Below are 20,081 nucleotides of genomic sequence, written 5' to 3' on the forward strand. Positions count from 1 at the left end.
GTCAGTCACCCCAATGCATACACATCTTCATACCACGATTCACCCCTAGCCTCAGCTAGTCTTGTATCATGGGTACACATGCACCAGGCATGTTCCAGGGGGCGTCTCCCTGCAAACCTGCAACCTTCGCAAGTGCATTAGCTTTGCAGTGTGTCGCACTAGTGCTGCACCATTGCTTGTCCCTGAGCTCTTTCTAACACTTTCATAGACACTCCTCTAAGGACAGTGGTTCCATATGGGCCCTCCTGAGTCACTGTCTTAAGACACGAATTACAGGACAGGTAGCCGTAACATTAGCCATGGCTTAATCTCAGGATTCGGGCGTTAGAATTGGCAGTAGTAACTGGACCAGGGCCCCTTTATTAGACTTGGTGAGATCAAGTCAACGTATTCTTCAGTGTCTGTAGTAAGCATATCACAAACTTCCAGGACCAGTAGTTGCAACAAGTCTGAAGTTTCATATCCATGTCCAGCCCAGTAAGAGGAAAGCCTACTTCATTTCATGTGGTCAGTAAATGTTAAATCATTATGATGAACAGCTTCAGCGCTTGTAAATGATTCTCAAATAATATATAATTTAGAGTAGTGATGATTTGGGTGTGCCCAAGGAAAAGAAAATTGCCTACAATATTAGGAAGTTCAAGATACATAACCATCTGTGACTTGATGGAGGGGGGTGTAACATAAAGATGTATGATGCCATTTGTAAAACTAATTTCTCTTTCTATTTAATCTCTTGTTGCCTAAGAAAATGCAGCTAGTAATTAAGATACCATTTTGGTCTTGCTTGTAAATGCTGTTGCCTTCATTAAATTTCACACTTGTGAAAAGGAGCTATTAAGAGACAGCCTAAGGTAACACTTTTGAATAGCTAACTTTGTTAAAAATACGTTTTCCAAATTTCTGGCAATAAAATGTAATTGCATTTTCTGTTTTCACTTGTGTAGAATCTTCTCACATATTATCTATTAGAGATAAGACTTACTGCTAGAGGGAATATTCTGTTAAACTGGAGTAGTACAGTGACTTGAGTTCTTTCCTTGCAATTCATAATAAATAAAGTTTTCTGGTTTCTTTGCTAGTTTTTCTCATGGTTTGGTTTTTATCATTTTGATGATGGTGTGGGTTTTTTTGTATTTACCTTTCTTGAGTCTCACTGGGCTGCTTACAAGCCTATGGTTTTCACCATTCTAAGTCAGTTTTTGGTCATTATCCACATCTTCACAGATTTTTCTTTTTAAATTAAGGATTGGCAGAGGACAGATTCCCTGGTACATGCTGTTTTCAAACAGTCAAAATTTGAAATATGTCATTAAGTTATCCAAAGTGGTTACAGAGCAATCAACTAATAATCATTGTGTATTGTGACACCAGAGTGCCTTAGCAGCACAATTATGTAATTAAATAAGCAAAAAGAAGGGATGGAGGGAAAGGAAAAGAAAGGAAAAACTATGTAAATGTGAGTGGAATAAATATCTAAACAAAATTTGTCAAACTGCAAGATCCAAAATATATTCTGTCTGTGAGAGACATACTTCAGACTAAAAGACAAACAAGTTGAGATAAAAAGAAAAAGATATACCATGGAATCAGTAACTATAAAATTGCTAGAGCAGGTAAATTAATGTATAGCAAAATAGACCTTAAAAAGTACCACTAGAAACAAGCATTTCTTAATGATAGAGGGACCAAAACAATCAAGATGGAGTAGTTATAAACACGTCTAACAGTATGAAAAGACATGAAGCAAAACTGACAGAATTGAAAGGAGATAGAATTTACTATAGTTAAAGATTTTAATACATTTTTCGTAATTGATGGAAAATCTAAAACTTCAGTAGAATTATCAACCAACTTGATGTAGCTGATGTATGTAGTATTCTTCAACAAAAATAAAAACACATCTTTTTTTTCTGTGTCATTACTTTTATCTTTAACATCCAGAGTTTGTAAGACAAGGGCCAGAGCTTCCTTCCAGACACAAAAATTTTATAAATTCTCAATTGGCTGGTGAAGCCAGTAGGGGTACTTGTTCTTGTCTAATGTGATCTTTGGGAAGACTTCATTCAAGTCCTCAATGGTCATCTGATCAAATGGAATTATGTTCTTACCTTCTCCAGCTGTTTCTGATATCCAGCAATCCTGGCCTTTGAAAGGGACACAAACTCAGCACAACTTTTCACATCTCCCTTTTCTTCAGCGTCCACCTGTGCAGTGTATTTATCCTCTGGCACAGGAACCTTCAGGGCATTAAACTTCTCAAAGTCATCGCCTTGGCCACATTGACCTTGTAGTAAGCCCAGTCAGTAGCTGGCAGGTTCTCAGGTAGTGCACCCAGCCTGGAGGTGAGGGTCTCATCCCATGTTTTCAGGGGGTTAGCAATAGCCTTTTGGTTTCAGGGTACTATTTCCCGAAAAGCTACCCAGTCAGTAGTTTTTAGGGCAAGTTTTCACCCGCCATCTTGCAATCCTTCACCAACTCCAGCGGGCTCACAGTCCACAGCCAAAAACCACATCTTTTCAAATGCATGAGAAGCATTGCTAACAATTTTCAATTTGCCAGAGGGCACATGCATTCAGCAGAGAAAGACAGAGAGAAACCTCCATGGGAAAGGGTCACACTGTAATCCCTCCTCCTCCATCTCTTCTTTCTTAGAGAATATCAGCACACATACACAGGTGTCCAGCATGTTTTTCAAGCCACCAGTTCCAGAACTCAGACCGCGCAATGGGACATATGGGATCTAGTTGCCTTAACCACCATGCCATGAGCTAGCCTAATTAACAAATGGTAAAAGACTGAAATTATTAAAGTCACGGCCCAATAGAATTAAATCAGAAATTAACTATAGAAACCTGGAAAATTTCTGTATTTTTGAATTTTTTTTTTATTTGCCAGAGGATGTATATGCTCCATGGAGAGAGACAGAAATTTCATGAGAAAGCACACTCCTTGCCCATGGATATTGGTAATTTCCCAATCTCTTCTCCATCTTTCCCTCCTTTCAGGATTTTGGGCACACACACATGTGCTCAGCTTGTTTTTTTAGGCTGCCAGGCATAGAAGTTGAGCCACATGGTTAGTCATGTAAGATCCTGCCACCTTAACCACCAGACTGTTGGCTGGCCCAATACTTAGTTTTTAAGCAACACACTTCTCAATGACCTAAGAGTCAAAGAAGAATCATGAGGAGGGCCAGCCCTGTAGCACAGGGACTAAGTGTTCTTTATAAGGAGCTGGATACCATATGCCTGACTGTGGTTCAAATCCCAGCCCTGAAAACTTGAAAAACATAGCATAACGGCTATGTCGCTGGACTCCCACGTAGTTGACCGTGGTTCGAGTCCTGGACCCTGTGGCTTAAACTCATGCCGGGTGCGTGTGCGTGCGTGCCCAGGATCCTGAGAGGAGAATGGAGGAGAAGGGATTGCCGTATGGCCATCCCCCCTGGGGGGTGATTTCTCGCTTTCTGTCTCTCTGTCTCTCTCTGTCTGGCAAGCGCACACGCCCTATAGCAAAAACCTCTCAAAAAAAAAAAACTTGAAAAACATGCTGAATACATGTGCATGTGTGCTCAAAATGATGATGGGATGGAAAAGTAAGGGGAAAAGGATTGTAGGATGACCATGGCCCATTGGTGGGTGCTTTTCTTTCTCTCTGGCACACATACTTGCCCTCTGGCAATACAAAAGAAAACAAAGAGAAAAGAAATGAAAGATGTTAAAGGATATTTTGAACTGAATTAAACACACAAAAATTGATGGGGTGCCACAAAAGCAGTGCTTCAGAGAGAACATTGTATCTTCAGACACGTTAGGAAAGAAAGATGGAAAAGTACTCATCCAGGTTTCTACCTGAAAAAGTAACAGGAGAGCAAATCAGACTGGTGGAAGGAAGGAAGGAAGGAAGGAAGGAATAAAATTCGAACAGAAGTCATTGCAATGGAGGACCAGAAATAAACAAAACAAAAAATTAATTATTTAAAAAGATTCTAAAATAGTGCATTTCACTAGACTAGTCAAGAAAAAAGATATAACTTTACAAAATTACCATAAACTTTTTGAAGACCCCTTGTTTATCCAGTTAAAAAATGGAATTACTACTTAAAGATATTCTCACATAGAAAAGCCTTAGCTCAGATAGCTTTACTTTTGAATTCTAGCAAAGGAGAGTTAGTACTAGTTTTTCACAACCTTCTAAAATGGAAGAGGAGGGGGTCCGGCAGGTGGCATGGTGGTTAAGGGCGCTAGACTCCCACATGGCCAATCTCAGGACCTGGTGGCTTGCTTTCGCACTTTCCCTCCCTTTCTTTCTCTTGCTCTGTCCCTCTCTGGTCAAATTGAAAATAAATAAATAAGTTAAATAAAATAATTCTAAAAAAAAAATTAGAAGAGGAGGGAGCACTGCCCAAAGTGTTCTGTGTGGCCATTGTTACCCTGATGTCAAAACCAGACACATCACAAAGAAAACATCCAACTAATATTATTCATAGAAGCAAAAATCATCAAAATAACCAGTAAACCAAATCTAGCAGTATTATAAAAAGTATTATATACCAACTGAAATTTATTGGAGGAATGCAAGGTTGGTTCAACATTCAAAATGAAATTATTATAAGGCAGGGACCAGCAGGTGATGTGGTGGTTAAGAGTGTTGGACTCCCACATGGTGACCATGGTTCAAGTCCTGGACCTTGTGGCTTGCTTTCTCACTTTCCCTCTCACTCACTGTCACTCTTGCTTTTGCTCTGTCCCTCTCTGGTCAAATTAAAATAAGTAAATAAATAAAGTTAAGTAAAATAATAATTTTAAAAACTAATATAATGCTACATGTCAGTAAGATAAAGGATAACTGATACATGATAATTTCAGTAGACACAACATACATTAGACAAAATTCAACACCCCTTTGTGATAAAAATCACTCAATAAACTAGAAATAGAAAAGAACTTCCTCAACTTGGGAAAAGATATCTAAGAAAAACGCATAGCTAGTATCATACTTAATTTAAAAGACTGAATGCTTCCTCTCTAAGATCATGAACAAAACAAAAATGTCCTCACACCACTTCTACTCAGCGTTGAATCTGGAGCTTCTAGCTATGGCAGGAAGGCAAGAAAGAGAAGTAGAAGACAGATTGAAATGGAAGTAGTAGGGCCAGGCAGTGGTAATATAACTGGACCCACATGAGAAAGGTCCTGAGTTTGTATCCTGGGACTTCCCCTGAGCACACCAGGTGCACACATGTGTGCCCATAGTCTAGGCCTGTTGAGATAGGGGGAAGATTATGGTACGAGGACCCTGTTGGGCTGGGGTATCCCTCTTGCTCTCTGTCTCTGTCTCTCTTGAAAGAAATAAACTAAAAAATAAAGAATGAAAGACTGAGCTGGCCCTACCATAACAATAGAACATGGTGTTCTGTGAGACTGACCCATATGGGAAGGTTCTGGCTTCCTGTCCAGGGACCTTCCTACCTTCCTGGGGACATACATGTCCATGATCCAGGGCTGGCTAATATGTAATGGTGCAAGACTGCCTTCACCTTAAGTGGGTGCAAGACAGGATTATTTCTTCTTTTTTTTTTAAAGAATTATTTTAATCAACTTTTCTATTCATTTGTTTGTTTGTTTTAATTTAACCAGAAAAGTACAGAGAGAGAGAGAAAGTAAGAAAACAAGCCACCAGGTCCAGGACTCGAGCCACAGTCAGCCATGTGGGAGTCCAGCACCCTTAACCACCACACCACCTGCTGGCCCCAGGATGATTTCTTCTTGATCATAGGTTGTATATACTAGCAAAAACTGAAACTCCTAGAAAAAGCATATAATGTTTTTAAACTTTGGTTAGGCAATAATGCCTTATATATGACCCCAAAGCACAGCTCATTAAAGAAAAACATTAGCAGAATGGACTTTATAACTAGCAATTGCACTCTTGGGGGGTAATACCCAACAGAACTGGAGGAAGGTACCCAAACAGTACACCAGTGCTCCTAGTGGCATTATTCACTGTAGTCAAAAGATAGGAATAAACCACATGTTCATCATCAGATGAATGATAAGATGTTATCTGGATATACACTGGAATAAAAAGTGAAATTCTGATACATGCCAACATCATGAATACGCTTTGAGGACAGTATGCTAAACGAAGTAAACCAAACACAAAAAACAAATACTGTGTGATTCCACTTATATAAGGTACCCAAGATAAGCATTGTAGTGACAGAAAGTAGAATATTGGTTACCTGGAGTGGAAGCAGGGGGAAAGCTCCTTTTTAATGGCATATTCATTTCTCAGACCTGCTATAACAAAACATCACAGGTTGGGTGGTTTGAAAAACCAGGAATGTGTTGTCCTACAGTTCTAGAGAGTAGAAATCCAAATGCAAGGTGTCAGGATGGCTGTGTCCTGCAGGAGAATTCTCCCTTGCCTCTTCCTTCTTTTTGGTAGATCACTGGTATTCTGTGTCGTCAATGCCAGAGACTTTCTTTTTTAAAAAATATTATTTAAATTTTATTTTTATTATTATTAATTTTTAATTTGAACTGAGAGAGAAAGTAAGAAAGCAAGCCACCACATATGGAACTCAAACCATGGGCAGCCATGTGGGAGTCCACCATGCCACCTGCCAGCCCCTCCAAAGGCTTCCTGTTGTCATTGTAATCCTCCATCTTCACATAGGGTTTCCATATGTGTCCTTATATCCTCCTCCTCTCTGCATGTTTGTGTCTGTGTCCAAATTTTTCTTTTTTATGGACATCAGTCAGATTAGGGCCGCACCCTAATGACCTCATCTAAATCAGCAAAGACAATTTTCAACCAGGGTCACATTTAGAGATACTGGGGGTTAAGACTTGAGCTGTCTCTTTTTGGGGGGGAACACACACTCATAGCAAATAGGGACAAAGTTTGTCCTTGGGATGATGAAAAAATTCTGGAAAATTCATAGTGTCAGTGGTTGCATGACACTACATGTACCTAATGCCACTGAATTGTACACTTGAGAATGATTAAAGTAGTAGTAAGAATATAAAGTATGATTTATTTATTTTTTAATATTACATTTAATCACATGTATCTCTACAGTGTGTGGCATTTCTTTTTCCAGCATGACTACCATGCATATCAGTCAAGACAAAGACATTACTATCCATATCATCATCAGCAAATAGCTTTTTTTCAGATTATTATTTTTTAACTCTTATTTTTTTAAACATTCAATCGCTATAAAATGATATATTTCATGTTAAGTATATATTACTACATTTTTAAAAGATGTTTGGAAGCATATTTAGCAATTTTGGTTTTTGAGAGGTTTTTGCTATACAGCACGTACACTCACCAGAAAGACAGAGAGAGAGAGACAAAAAGCGAGAAATCACCCCCCAGGGGGGATGGCCACACCGCAATCCCTTCTCATCCATTCTCCTCTTGGGATCTTGGGCACGTACGCACACGCACCTGGCGTGAGTGTAAGCCACCAGGTCCGGGACTTGAACCGCGGTTGACTTACATGGGAGTTCAGCGGCATAGCCAGTACGCCAACTGCTGGTCCCAGTATTTAGCACGTGTTTTAAAAGTAGTTTTATCTAGGTGTTGGTGGAATTTGGGGTGATTTTCCTTTCTCTGTAATTTTATGTATTATTTGTAAATAGAAAACATGTAAGAAGTGAGCTTTAGGTGAACCATAGAGACTGGGCCATTGAATCCGGAATGCTTCCCAAGTTAGGGAATTTGAAATACTCTGATGTCTTTTAAAGTTACGTTCTTATTGCCAGATTATTCTCTGATATAATGCTTCCCTAGAACACAAACGTAGACAATATTTATCTGTTAATCTTTTTAAAATCTTGGTGAACTAAAAAACTTTACATTCATATCTCACTAGTTATCATCTTGCAGCTCACCGTAGTTTTGAGAAAATGGAAAGTGCAGATACTACTCATTGTCATTTTGCCCTTAAAAAAACTTTTAATACAGGATTAGCAAGATATGAGAGCTATGGTAATTAGATGTCTCTCAGGGTGATAAACCATTAAAGTTTATGAGTCATGTTAACAGAAAGCCCTCTCGTTTTCACCATTTCCCTCTATCAGTTCATTCTACAATAAACATAAAATGCTCTGCCTGGAGTTCAGAGCACAGCAAGGGAGAGGGGAAAAGCCAAAACAAAATCCGGAAAGTAATAAGTGGGAATGTTCACTACCCGTCTGATCTTCACGCTCATGACAAATGCCCACTGCTTAGTGCACTGCTGGACCCAGCAGAAGGTGGCTGTGGCAAGACTTCCTCCCAGCCACTTAGTAGCTAGTCCATGCTCTCAGGGACTCACAGGAACTCCTCAGAAACATTTTCTGGAAGTCATCCCAAAGCCTTCCACATCCTTAAAAACAATGATGGTTAAAATAATAATAATAACAACAACAGAGTGACATTAAGGGTTCTGGCCCTTTATATGGGAAGTCAGTTGAGAGTTTTCAAAGGAGCAGAGTGTGGACAGCAGGCCACGTCTCTGAACACTGAGGGCAGACACTGCTGTGGACTCAAAGTCTGTGGGTGAAGCACGTTGTACTCTGCCACCCTCCAGCACCCCCGCTTAAGGGGTGCTTCAGATGGAGGCTGTGGCCACAGCTCTGCACCTGATCACAGTGCTCAAGCTGACAGAACCTCCAAGAGGAAGAAACTCTACTGTGTTATTCCTTTGTCCTCTCATTACTTGACTCATTTTACTTTTCATTTTTTGTTGAATTTTACTCTGTAGTTTTAATTTGAACTCTAAAATCTTTTTGGAATTTGAAAAATCTATGTGTATATGTTTCTGCGTGTGTTATATGTTGTAACAAGAACATCTAAAATAATAGACATATAAAACCAGGATTTTCCTGGTTTATGGAAAGCATTATATAAATCCTATTGCTTGTAAGTTTTCTTTCTTTTTTAAAAAAAAATTTTAAAGAATTATTTTCATTTTGCTCATGGAATTAAATTATTTTTTTAATGTGACAGAGAGAGAGAGAGATGGAAAGTGAGAAAGCAAGCTGCCAGGTCTGGGACCTGAACTGCAGTCAACCATGTGGGAGTTCAGTGCCTTAACCACACCACCACTTGCTGGCCCCATCTTAGGAGTTTCTTTTCAAAAGAATTCTTGGATTGCACATTTTCAAAGAAAGGAACCTGTTGTTTGCAACTTATTCCTCCAACAGAATATATTTAATGCTGGAAGTTCTTTTGTGGTCAGGATGGTATTATCAAAAACAGATCCTGAGACCAGCAGTTGGCATAATGGCTATGGCTGGACTCCCATGTAGTCAACTGTGGTTCAAGTTCTGGACCCAGTGGCTTAAACTCACGCCAGGCACATGTGCATGTGTGCCCAAGATCCTGAGAGGAGAATGGAGAAGGGATTGTGGCGTGGCCATCCCCCCGGGGGGGTGATTTCTTGTTTTCTGTCTCTCCATCTCTCTCTGTTTTTCAGGCGAGTGCGTGTGCCCTATAGCAAAAACCTCTCCAATTGCAAACAGATCCTTCTTTAAGAACTGCAGTACTCTGTGAATTCTAAAAGTCTGAGAAATCAGGTATGCAGTTGTGCATGTGTCAAGGTCTGGGAGGGATGGAGTCTAGAGTGTTGAGCAGGGAGATGATCTCAGAAAGCAATCTGATCTCAGTATCTATTCAATCAAATTGAAGCCACTGGTATTTTGGAACTCTGTGTACATGACCATTCTCACATGGGTCTTGTGTGCCCCAAATCCCTACACAGTGGAGAAATTGAGAAGGGATTGCAATGTGACCATTCCCCAAGAGAAATGCTTTCTCATTTTCCTTCTCACAGTCTCTCTCTCTCTCTTTCTAGTGAGCACATGCACCCTCTGGCAAAATTTAAAAAGAAAGAATCATATATATATGTCTTGACTCTCCTTATATTTCTGGACTTTTTGGTGTGTACTAATATATTTGTTTTTATGCCAAATTCACATTATTTTATGTACTGTAGCTTTAAATAAAGACTGGACATTAACTTCTTTCCAACCTTGTTTGACTTTTCTAGATTCATTGTACGTCCAAATATGTTTTAGATTTTAATTTGTCAGTTTCTAATAAAAATCTGCTAAGATTTTTCCTATTAACATTGAGATTGCGATTGTGTTTAATCTATAGATCAATTAGGGGAGAATTAACTGCTTAACACTCTTAAGTGTTCTATCCATGAACATAGTATATGTCTTCATTTATGCATGTCACCTTTAACTTTTCTCAGCAGTATTTTATAGTCTTCAATGTAGAGGTCTTGTACATCTTTTGTCATAATTATTAAGATACAATATTATAAATGTAAATTAATATTTACATATTAATTTGTAGATGTACCCACTAAAATTAATTTTCTTGATCTCACTATGTTTGAGGTGCATAATAGCTGAAATGCCTAGTGGGTACTGTATGTGACAAGCACAGATTTTTGTCATTGCAGAAAGTTCTATTGAAAAGCACTGTGCAGTGGTGGGGTGGCCCCATCTTGTGGATTTGTCTCTTGTTTTCTCATGGTGTTGTGTGACTCGTTCTGTTAATCTCTATATTTATAATAAATGGAAAGATATGTACATATGTCTAAAAGCTTAATTAGATGCAGATTGAATTTTATTTCAGACTATCTCATAGGTGATGCTCTTTCCTTTGTACCGCATTACAAAGAACTAAGATTTGATACTAGATTTTGCATCATGGCTGCAGGGATTGATTTTTGTGTTGGTGGCAAAATTCTGCTTTGAGGAAGTTGTTCAAGAGAGAAAGGGAAGAGTAGAATTGGAGAGTCCAAGTATAGACCAGTCAGTAGCTGTGTTCTGAAAGGACAGAGAAATGGAGTATTAGCTGATGGGGATGTAGGGCTCCGTTGGGGAGGATATAGTTATTCCTGTGCTGACAGGAATGATTCACCTGAGGGGAAGTGTGAAGATGTGAAAATGAGGAGAATGGATGCACTGCCTTCAACAGGAGGAGCTCTGGTCTGGGCAGGCAGAGGGGTTGGCTGTGGGGGGGGGGCAGGCAGCTTCACCAACAATAATAGGAACGAAGGCGGATCATACGCGGGTAAAAGAGACATGGGACTTCTCTGTATTTTATATCGAACTGTCCAAGGATATAGAGAAACGCTGTGGGGGCCCCTCACTACACTGCCACAGCCTGCCATGCTTCGTGGGTGCTTTTATTTCCTGTGTATGGACCACTCTTCTTCCTTTACTGTCATTTCTCTCTCCAGTCTGCCTGACTCCACACCTTCCTCGCCTCATTTTGTAACTCGCTTCTAATGTGCATAGGGGCCCAGCCTTGGCATGGATGGTGGTGAACTGAACTGCAGTGCCGGAAGCTAGCTTGCCAACTGCCGGATCGGATCCCCCATCAACCTGGAACACACCAGGTGTGTGCACACACCCAAGATCCCAACGAGCTTGGGGGCTGGGGGGAGGAGCTAGCAGCGTGATGAGGCCCTGTCGGGGTGCCTGTCTGTGTGTTTCCACTCCTGCACGCACGTGTAAAGTAAGCTTAAGAATATCTACTCTAGGTTCAAACATCCTCAATTAAGGCCACTACGTGGCAATATTTTTTTTAAGGAGTGACTGGGCCTGGAGCCGTAGAGACTTGATTGGCCTCTCGGCCTCTCTCCTGGGGTCTCTGCATCAGTTCTCTCCTCCTCCCTCTACCATCAGCAGCTGCTGCTCTGCCTAGTTTTTTAACCTCTGCCACTCTGTCCGCACGTGGTGTGCTCACCACCAACCTCGGTGTCCATCATCAGCTTTCAGCGCTCACTTCAACCACAAACACCTCATCTTGACAGGATTTCTTGGCCTGAATTCATGAGGAAATGACCCCGATTAGCCCAGCTCACAGGCCTTCTGGCCTCCTATGGGGTGGGCTGACCTAGCAGCCCTTGCCCGGCCCTTGGCTGGTCAGCTGCGGCCAAGAGAGTAGAGTCCTTGGGAACCAGCAGTTAGCGTAATGGCTATGTCGCTGGACTCCCACGTAGTCGACCGCGGTTCGTGTCCCGGACCCGGTGGCTTAAAACTCACGCCGGGCGCATGTGCGTGCGTGCCCAAGATCCCGAGAGGAGAATGGAGGAGAAGGGATTGCGGCGTGACCATCCCCCCTGGGGGGTGATTTCTCGCTTTCTGTCTCTATGTCTCTCTCTGTCTGTCTGGCGAGCGCACGCGCCCTACAGTGAAAATCTCTCTCCAAAAAAAAAAAAAATTAAAAATTAAAAGAGAGTAGAGTCCTTCAGGGTAGACCACATCGCCTGGTTCACCATCTCAGCCTCAGGGCCATGCCACAGCACTGCTTAGGAGGGGTGGGGGGTGGGGGTGGGATTGGGCACCATGGTTGGCAGGTGCCATTCATCGAGCACTTTGAATTGTGTGTAATACAGGAGAACTAAGAGCATCTCACTTTCTGTGGACTTTATAACACTTATTTTAATTGCTTGTTTTTATTGGCTACATTCTATTTATCACAACATAAACTCCGCAGACATTTGTAGAATGAAGACGTCTGCAATGATAGATAAGAACTGCATTTCCCCCTTGATTACTGCCAATTTTATTTTATTTTTGCATTCTTAGTTCAAAAAGAAAACGGCTATACTTCAAAAAGGTCTGTATATAGAAAATCAGACTTTTGGCAAAATATTGCCAGACAGCTGAGAATTCAGATTCATTTGCCTGTCCTAATTTAGTAAAAGGGTAAACTTTCATGTGTGCTCCTAGAATTTAAGGTTACTTCCGAATTTTAAAACTTTTTATTTAATATAAATATATGGAAAAGATATACTTAAGAATATTATTATTCCCTGAAGCCCAAATGTACAATTGCTACAAATTTAATAAATATCCTGAGATTGGATGGAATTCATTTGAGAAGCAAAATGTTTCCTTAATGCCAACATGTCCCTTTAATGTATTTGGATCCAGATGTTTGGCCTCATTTGCTGGAGTGGATGCAGCATTATCCTGTCAGTTTCCTGCTGTTTGCTGTTATTTAGTAGCTGGGGAGGCTGTGAGCATGCATGCTCATTGGGAAAGTTGAAGAAAGGCTTTAAATTGAGAACGGTTCCAAGCTGTGGTCCCTGTCCAGAACAGCTGAGGTTAAAAACAACAGAACAAAGTGACTATAAATAAGGCATTCGAATCCTCATATGAAAAAGCAGGCGCTCGAGCTGAGAGCACCTGCGTCTGCCTTTCACACTCACCCTCAGTCGAGGTCCTGAAGCACAGAATCAGATCTTCATGAAGGAGCGTTCCCCCCGTGCAGGAAACATCCAACAACGTGTATCGCACAACTGCCTGTGTGGGCTCCTCAGCAGTAGCCGGTACATAATCCTATTTCCTGCGTAGCAGGGACCATCTGACTGGGCCCCACATTCTCGCATTGCGCTTCACTGACCTTTCATACTGCAATGTAATCTGTGATTGTTCTGAAGTAGGCAAAATTCTGCCTTTGCAGTAGTGGCAGGCACGAGTCGTACACTGTTAAACTTGGTGGTTAAGGCAGCTGGATCCCACATAGCTGACTGCATGGTTCAAGTCTGGACCTGGTGCCTGGCACATGCACACCCCCATCCCAGAGGAGGGAGAAAGGGGGGAGAAGGGATTGTAGTGGGACCATATCCCCATGGGGGCGTTTTTTTCTCTCTCACACACTGGCAAGTGCGTGCAGCCTCTAGCAAATTAAAATAAATAAATAAAAGAAGCGGGAGAACTGGGGCTGGCAGGTGGCACAGTGGTTAAGGTGATGGACTCCCCCATGGTCAACCCTGATTTTTCAGTCCCAGACTTGGAAGCTTGAAACTCATGCTAGGCGTGGTACATGTGTGCCCCAAATCCTGCAAGGAGAATGGAAGAGAAGGGATTGCAGTGTGCCTTCTTCCCTGGAAGGTGATCTCTCCCTTTCTGTCTCTCTATCTCTCTGGCAAGTACATGCACCCTGTAGCAAAAAATCTCTTAAAAAAAATAGAAATAAAGAAAGAAGTGGTAGAATTACTTGTAGCTCGTAGCTCCCTTTACATTGACATGCGTGTTACTGCTTTTATTACAAGTGGATAATAGATTTTGCTTCTTGAATAGCTACAGTGTGACCCATGGAACTTATCCACTCCAGTTCCAGGGCCACAGCTTAACGCCTATTGGTCTTCCATGTGTGAACGTGTTTACAGATGCCCCCTTAGAGCCAGCGCTCAGGCCCCTGAGGAATACCAGTTGAACATACGTCCACAAACATGAACACTCCCAAGTCACTGACTCACAGGTTTACTTTCAGTTTTTCTCAGTTTTGTAAATATAAGGATTTATTGGCCAATATTTTGTTTAGGGTTTTTGTCTAGAACCTTAAATGAAATGGACTTACAGGTTTTTGTTTTTCTTATGCTACTAGTTTTAGAATTAAGGGACCAGCAGTTGGCGTAATGGCTATGTCGTTGGACTCCCAGGTAGTGGACTGCAGTTCAAGTCCCAGACCCAGTGGCTTAAACTCACGCCGAGTGTGTGTGCGTGCGTGCCCAAAATCCCAAGTGGAGAATGGAAGAGAAGGGATTGGGACACGGCCATCCCCCCTGGGGGGTGATTTCTCGCTTTCTGTCTCTCTCTCTCTCTGTGTCTTTCTGGTCAGTACACGTGCCCTATAGCAAAAACCTCTCAAAAAAAATAAATAAAAGAATTAAGACTAACATCATGAAATGATTTGTAAATCATTTCTTAATTTTATATATTTTAAACACTTTGAAAAGATAAATATTACCTGGGCCCTGAAAGTTCCGTGAAATACATGTAAGCCATCTGGGCCTGTTATTTTTTGGAGACCCAGCTAAGGGCAGGAGGGCATGATTACCATTTAGGGTCTTCCCCTTCATGTACCAATTTTGTCACATTATCATTTTTTTCCTCCCTTTATTGGAAAGTGAGGGTATTCTTTTCAACAGGTCTCACTGTGCCTCCTTCCCAGGCCTCCCCAAAGCCAGGATTACAGGCATGCAGAACTACACTCAGCGTGTTCAGGATGGCCCGGGAACCCAATCTAGGCCTCCCATGTGGCTTCCAGGCTCTTAAACAGTAGCACTATCTATACACCATCGCAACTGGGCTGGCATTTTATCTTTTCTAAAGAACTTTCAATATCCTTTTTGTAATGTTCATCTCATGTAAGTGGTTGTTGAGTAGTTGCTGTAAAATGCTTTTCACTTGTTTTACATTCATTGTGAAGTAGTTCAGGTACATGGACAGGTAGAGTGCATGTCATAGTGCTTTGTGGTTGAAGTCCCTTACCTGCTTTTCCTGATTCCAGTTCCATCACCGGTCTCTCTTCATGGTGGTACCACTCCCCTGCATTTGAGGTGCAGCATCCCCTGCGTTCCGGATACCTCAACTCTGTTCACAGGGGCTTCAAAAAGTTTGTGCAAAATGGATTAAAGTACAAGTTCATTTTGGTGCAAAAAATTTTTAAATCCATGCATAGTTTTTATTACATGCATTCTTCATGAACTTTTCAAGACCCTTTGTATGTACACCTGAACCACGTAAGGGGGTGTTTGGAATTTTCACATATCAGCATGTAATTTCTCATATTTAAAAAAATTATTTACTTTTATTCATCATTCATATTTTTAAAAATTTGACCAGAGAGAGAGAGGGAAGCCACTAGGGAACCATGGTCTGCCATGTGGGAGTCTAGCGCCCTAATCACCAGACCACCTGTCAGTCCCAAATTGTTCATATTTATCATTTTTTAATCTCTACTATGTCTTTATATCCCCTTTCTTCTTTCTCTCACTCACACATAACACACACACACAGATGCTAAACCTTCCTAAAATTAGTGTATCTTATTTGTCACTTGGCAAATGTCCTCCTTGCTCTTGAATATCCTCTTTCGTTTCTAACCTTATCCTCTCTTTTTCTCTCTGAACGTATTTTTTTCCCAACTTCTGGAATTGGTCACCTTGCTCCGTAGTTTTTAATTCTTTCCTAACCTAGGCTAGGACACTTAGTCTCGGCACTGGCTACTGAGGACTGGGGTCCCTCCTCATCCTTAAGGTTCTTGCAGTTACTATTTTGAACATTGCCTGTGAACATAACCATTTAGGGCTATATGTTTTTCTCTAAATACATTTCACTCATTTTTATGGAATTATAATTTAACCTATTATATAATTTATTAAATGCCCTAAATGCAGCATGTAGGCAGAAATAAGTATTTTATTTTATTGGGTAAACGTGAAGTTGTTCGTAGCCCATGATGTAAAATTCTAGGCTTATCCAGAACAGATAGGAACACCTTCATCACTAATATATACTAATACAAAAAAATACTTATTTTGCCTGTGTAAAAATGCATCCACTTTTCCGACAACCCCAGAAATGCCCAATGAGGCATCCACCAATTTTGATAGGTATTATATTTTCTCATTTCTATTGGTATTCTCCATCGTTCACATTTAAAAATACCTAAGTGATCGGCAACATTTCGGCTACCTTGTTTTTGCTGTCTAGATCGTGCTGCGTCCTCATGTGGTAGTGACGATACTGTCTCTTCAATGTCTGCTGAGACTTGCTCTCTGACCTCTATGTGATCTGTTTCCATAAAATAATCCACATGTGCAAGCGAACAGTGTGGACTCACTGGGTTCTGACTCCATCTTGTAAAGCTGTTTGTTGAACTGTTTAAACCTTCCATGTGCTTCCTACTTTTGTGTGTACTCGCTCCATCAAATACTAAGTGTAGTGGATTCAAATCTCCTGGCAGGTGGTATGGTGGTTAAGGCACTGGACTTCCACATGGCCAATTACAGTTTGAGTCCTGGACCCAGCGGCTTGCCTTCTCACTTTCTCTCTCTCATGAGCGCATGTGCCCTGTAGAAAATGGAAAAGTAATGGTAATAAATAAAATAGTTATTTTAAAAAGGAAAACTCCTGTTGTGATAGTGTATTTTTCCAAATTTAAAGTCCTATCAATTTTTCCTCCATGAATTTTGAGGCTCTATAGTTAACTGCATACAAAGTTTCAAGTTTGCCATTTTGCTAACTTTGTCATGAGGAAATGGATCTACTTTATTTAAAAGTACTTTTTACTCAAATATTTATTTTGGGGATCCTTTTACTATCAACCATTTGGGACTTATGCTTTGTGGGAATTCTTTTTAAAGTAGGACACAGCTTTTTAAAGAGCATATGGCCATTTTCTGTCAGTCTGCTTTTTAACTGCTTAGTTGGATAACATTTATAATGATTACTGATAATTTTATTTCTTTTTTTTTTTTTTGGAGAGATTTTCTCGCTATAGGGCGCGTGCGCTCGCCAGACAGACAGAGAGAGACATAGAGACAGAAAGCGAGAAATCACTCCCCATGGGGGATGGTTACGCCGCAATCCCTTCTCCTCCATTCTCTTCTCGGGATCTTGGGCACGCACGCACATGCGCCCGGCGTGAGTTCTAAGCCACCGGGTCTGGGACGAGAACCGCGGTCGACTATGTGGGAGTCCAGCCATTATGCTAACTGCTGGTTCCCATGATATTTTTATTTCTTTTGGCTTATTTTATATTTGCCTGCTTTTTAAATGCTTTTGTTTTTGTTTTTTGGTTCCTCCTTTTTCTATTTCTTTTGATCAACTGAGTTTTTTTCTTTTTTAATTAATATATTTCTCCTCCTCTAACTAGTTTGGAAGTATAATCCTTCACTTCTATTTTTGCATGTGGGATTATGCATATATAATTTATTCTAAAGTTAATCTACTCTTCCTAAGCTTATAGCACATTACCTCCCTTGTTTTACATATTATCATCTAGTATTTTTTCATTTTACCCACCTGAGACATTACTGATTTTATATAGCTAATATTTCATCTTTTCACAGGTACCTGGTTCTCTTTTCTCTATTTCATGTTTCTCTGACTTTCGCATGGAGGATTATTTTACTTTGTTCTGAAATACTCTCTTGGGAGTTTCTTTCCATAAAGGGATCTGGTGGTAATGAACTCTATTTTTGTTTGCCCAACCACAAATTCAGCTGTAGAATTCTCTCCCTCTCCAGCCACGATTACGGAGGACCAGAAGTATTCCACTATTTAAGTCACCTCTACAATAGGCACCGCGGGCTTCCGGATCAGACTGTGGAAGGGCTCCGCCGTGTGGTTTCTCGTGCTCTTTTCCTGGTGCACGTGAGGCCGCAGCATGGAGATGAGGAAAAATTCCAGACATGGGGACATGCTCATTAAGGACACACAGCCACCCAGTAGGCGGCAGAGAAGCCCAGAAAGTGTGGAACGTGTACAGAAAGCCATTTGGAGACAACACTTAAAACCAAGGGAACTCATGCTTTAATAGACACTGAAATCACAAAGGAAGAAGGCCAAGTGCCTTAGCAATCTCAATAAAAATATGAAGTTCTTTTTACATGGTAAATTTCATAATATAAAAAGTTTAATGCCATCTGGAAACTGTGTAATTTACAAAAAAGTCCAGGTAGGCCAAAGATGGCGAACACTGCATATAAGGAGCGTGAATGCCGAGTAGGGAAGGCGTCCGAGGAGGGGGACCACGGGTGTCCTGACATGGAACATCTCAGAAGGGTCTGGCACGAACAAGGGCCCAGTTCACAAACCACGTGTACACTCATTTTAGAGAAAACAACGAAATATGTGAAAATTATACAATTTTCAGACATTGCCTACTTACTAAATTAAGCAAACCAGATTATTGCGTGATATTTTTCCAACCTGACCTGAAACTAACAAAGCTACACGTCTGTGGGTCTGCAGGTGCGTGCCGCTGGGAGGTGGCCGCAGCGGTCACCTGCGAGGCATCGGCTCTGGATGGGGCAGGTGGCACCTTGGCTCCTGCGGAAACCAGCAAGCACTAGCATGGATCGGGACTTTTGAAAAACTGCGATAGAGGTGAGAACTATTTCCTTTGGCTGCACACTGTTACAGATCAAATGCGAGTTGGGGTAACTGATTTTCTCTTGGCATTTTGACTTAGCTAAAGATCATCACACTGCTTGAATAGCTCACCGGTGAGAATGAAGGACACTCCACTCCTTGCTTTGTGGGGTCACCTAGGTTCCTAAGACAGGGAGGTTTATTGCTTGTCGTCAGTGTCTTTGCAGCTGACAGAGTAGAATAAGGGCGGGCGCTGCCGTTTCCTGTGCTAAAAAGAAATACGTCCAATGCTCTCTGCAAACGGTAAGAAAAAATATTTTTGTAAATTTCACCCACAGCTATCAAAGTCTCCTAAGTGGGCAAAAAGCCAGGGGCTGTGCGGTTCTCCCTGGCTTATACCCACGTGTCCTCACGGGCTCGGGCCCTGTGCATGCCAGTCTGCCTTCTTCACCTTTCTAGATCACACAGACAAAACAGTATTCCACTTGGGTTTTCGGCATCTGTAGCAGGAGTTAGCCAACCTCTTCTTAAAAGGCCAGGTAGCAGATATTTTAGGCTTTGTGGGCCAAAAGGCAAAACTCAAGACTATTAGGCAGGTACTTAGATAACCATTTAACAGGGTGAAACCCTTCCTTAGCCATCGCCATATAAACCAGACGGCCGGCTAGATCCAGCCAGCAACTTGTAGTCGCCAGCATCTGATCTGTGTAGAGAATCTTTGTGAATCTCTCCCCCATAAGTTTAAGTGGACACTGCTTCAGTGTAGCGTGAAAGGCGTCACTGGATTCTATCAGTTTACATCTATTCCACGCATATAGAGACGCCAGGACTGGCGGTAAACACAAAGTGGCGGCTGTGTGCAGTGCTCTAAGATCAGTCCTGTCCTTTCATCATCTTTTTCCCCCTTCACTGAAACTTATATCTAGGACCAAAAAAAAAAAAAAAAAAAGTCACATCTACTATTTGGCTCTTGGAAGTGAAACCTAAAACAACAGTGTCCTTAGGACTGCAACCAGGAGAGTCCACGAGGCCTCCTCGCTGGCTCAGTAACCACAGGCGTGGTCTGGGCGGCGAGGGTGTTTGCTACTCATGGGCAAAGGGGGCCGCTCCCCGCCTCACGGATGGAGAGCACAGACCCAGGCCTTTATTCCAGGGTCCTTGGCA

General features: G+C 41.4%; 1 pseudogene; it reads right to left on the bottom strand.

Moving 5' to 3' along the window:
* Positions 1-1,989: 1,989 nt before the first annotated feature.
* Positions 1,990-17,940, bottom strand: LOC106734806 (ATP synthase subunit d, mitochondrial-like; annotated as a pseudogene).
* Positions 17,941-20,081: the final 2,141 nt, after the last annotated feature.

Source organism: Tupaia chinensis, unplaced genomic scaffold (genome assembly GCF_000334495.1).
Source record: "Tupaia chinensis unplaced genomic scaffold, TupChi_1.0 Scaffold000226_1, whole genome shotgun sequence".
Classification (NCBI taxonomy): Eukaryota; Metazoa; Chordata; class Mammalia; order Scandentia; family Tupaiidae; genus Tupaia; species Tupaia belangeri.